Below are 11,167 nucleotides of genomic sequence, written 5' to 3' on the forward strand. Positions count from 1 at the left end.
AAGCCTATATTTTTTATACCTAGCCTACACAATACATTTAAAATAAGCATAATTTAATTGTATATTATTTATGTGTAGTGTAGGCTATATAAATAAACTATATACTAATATTTATTTGTTTTTATTAACATGTTTAGATTTTATAAAGTTACTGTGCAGATTTTTTCAAGAATTCTTTTTTGCTGCTCATTTATACACTCACTAAGTTTAATAAAAATACATAATACAGTTATGTAATATTTAAAGGTGTTAACTGTAATCTTACAATGCAAAATTATAACTTACAAAGGATTAAATTCATCACAATTATGTAAGTATCTGGATATTTGCCACGGGGCGAGGGCTTCAATAACCTCTCTCTTTTTTGACCATACATGTGTTTGCATCCCTGATAGTAGATGTGACTGTAGAGATGTACTGAAGTAACTTTGTGTAGACATACAATTTATTAGCACTTAACATAACATGTCTAGACGTCTTTAAGCAATTTTCCTTGTGTTGTCAAATAGGCTAGACCTCAATATACTCAGATTTTGTCGTAATGTATTACTTTAGTATTTGTATTATTAGTAACGGTGTACTCATGGTAATTAATAACAAGCAAATTGTTCCAAATTTTGGTTTCTTCATGAGGTGTGTAACCAAGCTTTCCTTTGAATAGGGACAGCAGAATGAAGAGAAAAAGCGATATCACCAACTTCTTTCTAAAGAAGCAAAAGTCAGGTGCAGATCAGGGCCAAACAGATCCCAGTCCCAGTGTCAGCTGTTGTAGTGAACCATATGTAGGTGATGGACAGGGAAGTCAAGAAGAGAAAGATGATGACACACAAGAACCCAGTGTATCACCAGCAGGTCAGAGCAGTGAGCAGAGGCAGTAAATTGTGTCTTAAATTCAGATTGTGTGATAATTTTTGTGCAAAGTATTATGGTATAATATTCAATGATAATTTTCTAATTCATTCAATTTCAGAAGAAGACCAGAGTGAGATGGTTATTTCTACCAGTGATGAGGAAGACGGCGAGCCAGTCCTAATAGAAAAAGAAGAACAATGCACTGAACTCCCCACACCCAGCTCAAGCATCACATGTGCACCAAAAGGACCAAGTTGTAGGTACATTAGCCATGTACAAAAACATTAACAGTATAATAGCCATGATCTAGACTAGTGTTGTTCACTTCTTGATCTAGTATAATAAAAAGTGTCTGTTTATTTATTTAATTTTATTTTTACTTAAAGACATCTCAAGATCGAAGGATGAAGAACCTGTTCAGCCATGTCTCGCCAGGTTTCCACGAACCCCATTTGGAAAATTTACATGGTCATTCAACAGCTTTTGGTATAAGGACAATCCATGGCTAGAGTATTCTGTTAGTCAAAATGCGAGTTACGGCTTTGCCTGCAGCCACTTTTGCCTCCCAGGTTCCACGGAATCTTCCTTTAGATCAGAATGTGGGTTTTCCAACTGGAAAAAGGCATTATTTAAAGATTCTGGTTTTAAACGTCACTTAAGATCAGACCAACATGCAAATGCAATGTATGCTTGGGCAGAATACAAAAGAAGCAGGGAAAGTGAGAAATCAATATTTGATGCCTTAAATGAGAATAGAAAACAGTTAGTTGAGAAAATTAAAAATTACATCAAGACAATTGCTGAGGTAACTGCTACTCAAAACATTGCACAGAGGGGCCACAGGGAGGGTGGTGAGTCTGAGAATGAAGGCAATTTCTTAGCCATTTTTAATCTCGTTGCAAAGCATGACCCCTTTATTGATGAAAGACTTGCATAACAGGGCAATGCTAAGTACACTAGCCACCAAATCCAAAATGAGATGCTTCAGGTTTTAGCAGATATGGTGCAGAAGCAAATTGTTGCAGAAGTAAAAGAAAGCGAAGTGTTCAGTGTATTGGCAGATGGAACAAAAGACTTGCAAAAAAAAGAACAAATGTCTTTAGTGCTGCGATACTATTACAGCGGTGCTGTACACGAAAGCTTCTTGCACTTTCAGTCAGCAGAAAGCTTGGATGCAGAAGGTCTAACCAAAATGATAGTTGGATGTTTGGAGAGGCATGGGCTTGACTACAGAAACAACCTTGTTGGCCAAGGCTATGATGGTGCATCAGTAATGAGCGGGAAACATTCTGGTGTGTCTGCACAGATTAAAAGCAATGCCAGGTTTGCATTTTATGTGCATTGTAGTGCTCATTGTCTGAACCTTGTTCTTGTTGATGCGGTAAAGTCAGTGCCTGAAGCTGAGGAGTTTTTTGCTCTTCTGCAGAGTATTTATAGGTTTGTGTCTGGCTCTGCTGTAAGTGGCTTGATGTTCAAAAAGAAATGTACCCAAATGAAAAACCTAGGGAACTTCAGCGACTTTCAGATGTCAGGTGGGCTTGCCGGTACATGGCATGTAGGACTATGAGAGACAGGCTTCCAGCAGTTTTGAGGCTCTTGCAAGACATTTCACTTGAGAAGAATAGTGGAGATAGGAAAATAGAAGCAAAGGGTCTTTTGGCTCAAATTGACCTACAGTTTATAGGACTTTTGGTTACTTTTTGTAAAGTGTTTGGGGATGTGAAAATCCTGTCTGACATGCTCCAATCCAGAAGTCTTGATCTGGTTAGAGCAATAGATCTAGTTGGCTCCCTTACAGACACATTAAAAAGCTACAGAAGTGACTGTACATTTGGTGAATTATGGAAGGAGACTGAAGAACTTGTGCACCACTGCAACATTAGCACAGAAGCACAAAACAAGAGACGACCAAAGACCAATTTGAAATTTCTGAATTCACTTGTAATGAGTACTGTTGGACAGAGGCACTCTGAGTTTGCAAACAATGAAGAGTTCAATAAAAGTATTTTCTATCAGGTACTTGACTGTCTTATAGCGGAAATAGATAGGCGTTTTTCTGAAAAGAACTGTGAGATAATGGAAGGAGTGCAGTCTCTTGACCCCAAAAGCCCATCATTCTTAAAAGAGGAACCCCTGCTTGCTTTGGGGAAAACATTAGAGTCAGATTTAGAATACCTTAAGCATGAGCTTCATCAAACGAGACAGATTATTTTAAGAAGGGAGAAAAGTGGAGAGAGACCAGCTTCTCTAATTGAGTTTGTGGGTTTTTTGGAACTTTACAAAGAGGTTTTCCATGAACTTTTTAGGCTTAGTAAAATTTCGGTTGTGATTCCAGTTAGCACTGCATCCTGCGAAATAAGTTTCTCTGCCCTTAAATTAATAAAAACCCACCTCAGGACAACAATGGCAGATGATAGATTAAGTCACCTGGGCATACTCAGTGTTGAGTCAAGGAGGGTATATTCCATTAATATGGAGGACTTTGTAAAACATTTTGCTTCATCTCACCAGAACTTATGCAGTTCTGAATGTTTGTTTTTGTGAACTTGGTGGTGCCATACCACTGGGTAGATGCAGGTCATACCTGGTACAACTTTTGAAGTTTATCATTAGAGTCAGTGTTAAAGGGCTCTATGTTTTTTTTGTATTGTTGTTCTATTATTATTCTTGTGGTACATATTTGAATGTGTACAATTGCCTTGTCCTGCCTTGTTTTGACAGGTCCAAGTTTACCTCGGTTTTAGTTTACTACTGGACTTGATTAGTCCAAGGAGCACTTTGAATACTTGTTCTATTTTTGCTGTATACTTTATACATATATAATTGTGTACATTATGGAAAATAAACAACTTTAATTTAATCTGTATACATTTTGTGGAAAATAATTTATTTTTAGTGTAATTTAAACTTTTTGTATATTGACCCCCCCAAAATAATACCTTGCCACCCCTTTTTTAAAAGTCTAGCTCCACCACTGCAATAAGGAAGCGACTAAAACTGCAATTCATCGACTGGCCGCTGGAGGCTGGCTGCAAAAGGGAGTCAGTCCCATAGACTCCCCATGTTAAAATGCCCAACTTTACAGCAAAAAAAAAAAAAAAAAAAAACTGTTTACAGCCTGGTGCACAAAATTATTTTGGTCTATATAGCTAATTTTACCCCTAATGACAACTGTGAGTGGGTGATTTTTTTATATAACTCATCCTTTTTAATTATATTAAGCCTTAAATTTCTGCATAATTAAGGGTGTGGCCACTAGAGTGACAGGTGGATTGCCTCTGCTGTCACCTGCATCGCACTAGGTTGGCGTGGCTTCAGCAACCAGCTCCTGCCTTTTTGCCTATTTTTGATTAGTCCGGAGTGACACGTGGTGACGTGCTGCCAAGATGGCGATGGCCAGCTCCGCCCACTTTTGGTTTCAAAAATTCACTTCAGAAACCTATGGGTGTTTTTATACAGTCTATGCTCATGACGTGCTGTGACTGCACCTGTCATCTGATGGAGGCAGAACTTAGCGATCACCTTTTTCTTTATTTTTTTTTATTTTTCAAAAAATTTTATATATGTGTGAGTGTGTTTTATGTTGAATGTGCCTGATTACCATCTGTATGAGTGCAAATCAGCTTGCTATTACTGTGTAATCAAGGCTATCAATGTGAACTCCATCTATATGAATAGAGTGTGATATATTGACTTTATGGAGCATCTCTATGATTACCATCTCTATAACTGACCATCAGCACATCAACACGTGATAATTGACTATATAACCAGAATGCATTGTAAATGCTACATTTCTAGCAATCTCAGGATGTTCTATAATTGGCCTACAAAGTTAATTTTTTTTTTCATTTTTCGTATTTTTTTTTCTTACTGAAATTATTCTTATTGTATCTTTCTAGCGCTCAAATAAATCACTTACATGATGTCTAAGTTTTGTCTATTGTTTTATAATTGAAAAAAAAAATGCATTGGTATGTTTAATGACTAAAATAGTTTGTAGAACCCTTCAATACAGTTTATACAGTTTATTCAATACAGTAAATATTTTGTGGGGGACTAAATAGTTGGTGGAGGGGGGGAACTAGACAGTCTCAGAAAAATGGTTGCAGGAATCTCATTTTTCATGGCATCTTCTTCAGATTTGAAATATAAACATTTGAGACATTTGACTTTCAACCCATCACTTTTCTAGATTGCTCCAGGACTGATTTTGTGTATTTTTATATAAAATAATAATAAAAAAAATAAGTGTGGTAAAAAAGTTCAGTGTCTATAACTTATAAAATATTTTTGATAATTATCAACTCTGGTTGATAAAAAGTACAGCCCAAAGAGTTTTCTTTCCACAAACACCAAAATTATGTGTGTAGCACACTGAAGTAAGGAACTGTTACAATTTTAAATTAGGCAGGGCACTTTAAGTTTTGAGTCCCATAATGGGGGGTGCTGGTAAACTAATAAAGTTCTTCAGGATTGCTTGAAAATCCAAGAGAGTAGGTTAAAGGTTGGAAAGATGGCACATTACAAATGATATACCTCCAGGACAACCTGTGCTAGGATGGCAATTGCCATTAGATAAACAGGAATGCTAACTGATAACTTATGGTGTAGTATACCAGCAGTTCCCCACCCTGGTTCTGAAGGGGAACAGTACACATTTTGGATGTCTCCCTCATCTGACACAAATTATTTCAGGCCATGAACTCTCTACTAACAAGCTGATGAGTTGAACGATCAACAAGACATGCAAAATATGCAGAGGAACCACTGTTATATACTAAGCTGAAAAGTAAGCCTGATGTTATGTCGATTTTCAAATGCCTGGCTTTGCGAGACTAGGTTTGATGCAATGGTCTTGTTACCTTATTTATTTAAACACCCTCGTACCTCAGGGCGGCTTTCAGGAGGAAGTGAGGGGTTTGCATGGGTTCAGTTTGGTGGTGGGTGAGAAGATATTTGGCAGACGAAAAGAGAAAGGGCACTTGCCTACGGTGGAGAGGTGAATCAACCCACCTCCACCAAGAGAAATCGTACATAAGGGGGCAAACAAAACATTAGATAGTGTGAATCTGGAATATGTACATACAAGTCCCTGCAGACAAACAAAACAAGCTGTGAAAGAGAGAGATGAAGAGGATATGGCAAAGTAAAAAAAGCAGGAAGATTCCTTTCTGTTCACAGAAAGCGTGTAGGCTTTAGAACCTACTAAAAATCAAATACTGCCAAAGCAATTGCGTATGCTAATCGCTCAGAGCCAACCAGGGCCAAACTGAGTGGGTCAGGAACTTTACCTTCCACACACAAGTAAACAGTCATCTTGTTTTCTTTATGGTGCATTTGTGTTGTAGATGAATTGTAATTTCTGCATAAATGAAACTCCTTCTTCTAGAGAGCACAATTATGACTATTTTCCTCCTCGGTTTGTGGCTTAAAATTCACACAGGGAAGAACGGCAAAAGAAGTGTATGTTCCACAAATCTGCACATGCTCTCAACAACAGCAGAGAGGTAAAGAATAGAGTGAGAGAGAAAGAGAGAAATACCAAGGGAATAAACATTGGCTTCCTTTGAACGTGTTCCTGCTTTATATTTCCCTTAGCTGGGGGAGTCTAGGGACCCAAGGTGCATCATTCTGGATTTGCTGATTCACTCAGCCTCTGTAGATACTGACGTGACACTTTTATATGTGTTTAAATTGATCCAAATTAGTTGGAACCTGTCGCTGGCTTTCTGAAATAGGTCAACAGAGTTGCACGGCTACACTCAGCCCAAGCACAATCTCAGTATCATGTTTTATTCATCACATGTGAATGTGGTTGTCTGGGGTCTCTGCTCATGGGCAATATGGATGATGCCTACTTCAGCCAAGCCCTGGCAACAAAACAAAGACACACACACACACACACACATACATACACAATATGCACATACACACATAATAGATCTCATGTGACACTGAATGGAGGAAACAAGAGAAAACTCAACAAGCCAAGGAACAGAACAACAATGGAGACAGAGCACCTGTTAAAGTGTTGGGAGACTTGGTAATGCTAACAGATTTTAGCACATTTCCGAACCCTAACCAGCTTATAGGGCTGCACTGAATGTCTATGTAAGAGTGTGGGACCCAGCATTTTTTAGAATGTAGATAGATAGATTTCAGCCAAGTATGGTGACCCATACTCAGAATTCGTGCTCTGCATTTAACCCATCCGAAGTGCACACACACAGAGCGGTGATAACACACACACTGTGAACACACACCCGGAGCAGTGGGCAGCCATTTATGCTGCGGCGCCCGGGGAGCAGTTGGGGGTTCAATGCCTTGCTCAAGGGCACCTAAGTCGTGGTATTGAAGGTGGAGAGAGAACTGTACATGCAGTCCCCCACCCACAATTCCTGCTGGCCCGAGACTCGAACTCACAACCCTTCGATTCCGAGTCTGACTCTCTAACCATTAGGCCACAACTTCCAATCTTTCCCATAAGATTGAAAAAATTTAAGAAAATCATCCTTTTGTTGTCACTGAAAAACTAACAGCATATGAGTTTGGAAAGACAAGAAGGTGAGTAATGACGGAATCTGTATCAATTTTTACTTTACTTCAAGTTCTTTTATTTATCCCTATTCTTCTTGTTCTACTTTTATTATTTTCTTGTTCTTGCTATGTTATTGGTTTGCCAACACAAAACAATCTGGCCAAACCTATTAAGCACAATGATGGAAATTAAGAGAGACAGAAGTTACATCAGCCTCTCCACCCAGATTTACTAATGAGCAGAAATGATTTGATAGTGAAATATTTCCCACTACATTTCACCTTTAATTCAGTAATTGCTGCTGAGATGAGGGCATGGTTGGCATGCTGGGTCCAGTTTGGAGTTTTAAAGCGCATCCTTGCAGCTAGAGTCTCAAACACACGCTGGGGCTTCATGAGTCTTATTAATTATTTAACATTTAGCATTATTCGGCTTTGTCTATTACACAGAAACATTACCACGAAGAGGCTAAACCTCTTACAAACCGCATACAAGTTATAAAAGCTAATTACTTCCTCTCCCATGCAGAATGAATCTAACTTGAATTATTATTTAATTAGGTTTATACTATACTAACAAGAAAAAATCCAGCAGGGAAGGAAAAATAAACTTAATAGAATATATATTCTCTGAAAAATTTAATATTGTATCATACTGTTAAGCTACTTAAGTAAATTAATCTTGTTTAAAAAAATAAATAAATATTGATTAAGAAAGGATTTTGTGCAGTGTAGTCTTTTAAACAGACAGAGTATAACTCATATTTGTAGATTCATTCATTTTCTCAGTTGTGCAATTGAGCTGGTCCTGTAAACACGTGCTTACATCACACCAGAACAAAGAGCCCATACATACAAACCTTCAGCGGATCTCATTGCTTTTCCGGAAGCGACTCACAGAGAGTGGCAGATAACTGTCACCCCCCATAGTTTTCCATAAAACCAGCCCCCCAAAATCAAAACCTGAAACATCTGCTATTATACACCAAACACACGTCTAGACAGACTTTTAAAGAGCAGAAGGAAGAACTGAGAGGGAACAGGGATGCCTGAAGTGTCTCTCACACACAAACAGCTGAAACAAAAGCATCGAAAGACACCGGGGACTTACGTTCTGTCGGGTTTCTGCAGGACAGGCGCAGGAAGATATGGACCACAAGCTGGACTGTCACACGCTCAGACTGAGAGACAGTGGTCCGCATGCACACTGCTCTCTCTGTCATCCACACAGCTGATGCGGAGACGGAGTGTGTGTGTGCAAGCTGTGAGCACAGAGAGAGTGAATGCCACACACACACACACACACACACACACACACACACACCCTTGTCTGTTAAACTCTTGGGAGTTGAGCTCAAAGCGCGCGCACACACACAAGCACCCTGCAAAGACTCGAGAAGTGGTTTTCATCAAGCCAGGTTCTGGAAGCAGGTTTAGGACAACAGCCAGAGGGGAAGTTGTGTGCTTATGGTTGATAAGACTTCTCAGCTGTGGCAGACAAAAGGAATAATGTGAGGCTAATTGATCACTTGATCCCTTTGCACTATATTTGTTCCTCACAATAACAGCCACGCGTGGCAGGATATGAATCAATAGAGTGTGGCGATATACTGTATATCGAAGTTATTAGCCGACACAGACAATTTGATTTCTTTCTCATTTCCCTTGAGGAAAGCATTACTTCAAGTTCTTTTATTTGAGTGCCGTGGCAAAGCAGGATAAAGTGTTGTGAAAATTTCTGAATGGAGTTTGTGGCGGCATAATTGGTGCTGTTCTGAATTTGGCACTTTTAATAATCAGAGAATTATGAGAGGAACGTAATGAGTCCAGGTGTGAAATTAGCATTCAGACTTTGCCACATGGAGAGATCTGAGAGAATGAAAGCGCAGCTCTTGTCTTTAGGCTATTCTTGAGCTGTGAAACCCAATAAGCCCCACGCTGACAGTTTGAAGACAATCAAACACTCAGTCGATACTTGTGGCATGGGCAGGCGACCAGACTGAAAACGCAGACGGCCCTGAGGGTGCTGTCTCGGATTAATGTGCACACTCTTGCACACTCGTTGTGACCCATCCCCCTTTTCCCGATGGCTTTTGAGAGCACACACTGGCTTCTCTGCACAGGAAGATAGGCAGTCCTGAAAGGTCAGTAAAGGTCAGCATGGGAGAGAAATCTTCTGTTCAGTCTGGCATGGGTCATTAGGAGATGTTAGGCCAGGGGTGTTCAATCCTGCTCCTGGAGGGCCATCATCCTGCAGAGTGTAACTCTAGCACACCTGTCTGGAAGTTTCTAGTAATCCTGAAGACCTTAATTAGCTCTTTCAGGTGTGACTGGAACTAAACTCAGCTGGAAGGTGGTCCTCCAGAAACAGGGTTGGACATCACTTGTGTAGGACATTGCATAAACATATTGCATATCATGCAGAGGTTTTCAGCCTTGCTCCTGGAAGACCCACTGTCCTGCAGAGTTTAGCTCTACCCCCTTGACAAATGCTGTGTTTCCACCGAAATTACCAGGAACAATTGTACCAGGAACTTTTCCCCCAGGAACTATTTCCCCCAAGACCTGTTGCTTTCTGTGTTTCCACCGCAGTCTGAAGTACCGGAAAGATTCGGCAAATAGTCTGGTGATGTAGGTCTGCGCGCGTTTCTTAATACAAAGTACACTGATTTTGGATTAGCATCCTCAGTAGTTCAAACTTTGCAATGTAAATCTGGTAATTCTATAACATCAGTCAGCTCGCCTTGGCTACTGCAATTTTCCTCACTGTATATTTACAATAAAACGAAATAAGATATCAAATACCAGTGCCTCCTTTCATTTTTATTTAAAAATAATAATAGCTGCAGAAATGTACTTAGTTCAGGGAAATGTGTATATATACAGCCATTACAATGAAACAAAATATTATATCAATTGCCTTTTTTTTTCATTTTAGTTAATCAAACCTGTTAGATTAACCCAAAACAAATAGAATTTTGTTGTTAAACACTAAAGGGACATCAGAGCCAGCGGCACATATCAGAAGGACTAGCCGAGTAGAGACGGCTCTAGGCGGATACATGAGCACTGAGCTCCCGCTAATTGTAAATAAACCACAGATTTGACTTTTAAACAACTACATTATCGCCTGAAATACTTTTAAAATTACATTTCGTGACACAATAACAGTAATATTCAGAAAATTATCAGAATAAATGGTGATTGAAATCACAATGCTGCGTGAACTCAACCATTCAGCATGTTTAGCGCCCATGTCCCGCCCCCAAAAGTTCAGGAACTTTGAAAAAGTACTACCTCGCCAGCAGGGACTTTCTGAGGGGCATTTTTTTTACCCTGAACTTTATTTGGTTCCTGGTTCCTGTGGTGGAAACACACCAAGTACCAGCCCAAAGTCCCTAGTTCCTGGGTAAAGTTCCAGGGGTGGAAACGTGGCTAAAGTTCCAGGGGTGGAAACATGGCTAAACACACCTGAACTAGCTTATCAATATGTTCAGGATCACTTGAAAATCACAGGCAGGTATGGTGAAGTAGGCTGGACATAATCTTTTTGGACAGTAGGACAGATCTCCATTAGCAGGGTTGAAGACCTTTGACCTAATTTATTATATGGGTCTGTGAATCAGATTCTGCTGTAAGTCTATGCAATTCTATGTATAAAGAATAAAATCAAACCTAGTCTAAAACTATGACTATTTAGTTTTTCATGCATTGTTTCATTCAGATTCATGTCTCCTAATGACTTACATGAGAACATGAGATGCACACTTCAGAA

At 39.3% G+C, this 11,167-nt stretch overlaps 1 protein-coding gene across 1 annotated transcript in view; it reads right to left on the reverse strand.

The window, feature by feature from the left end:
* Positions 1-8,524, reverse strand: part of LOC132155928 (semaphorin-6D-like) — a 148,962-nt gene extending 140,438 nt beyond the window's left edge. The window contains exon 1 of the mRNA XM_059564708.1: positions 8,504-8,524. The gene's annotated coding sequence lies outside the window, so the exon portion shown is untranslated. The remainder of the gene's footprint in view (positions 1-8,503) is intronic.
* Between the last annotated feature and the right edge of the window lie 2,643 nt (positions 8,525-11,167).

Source organism: Carassius carassius, chromosome 13 (genome assembly GCF_963082965.1).
Source record: "Carassius carassius chromosome 13, fCarCar2.1, whole genome shotgun sequence".
In the NCBI taxonomy this organism is placed as follows: Eukaryota; Metazoa; Chordata; class Actinopteri; order Cypriniformes; family Cyprinidae; genus Carassius; species Carassius carassius.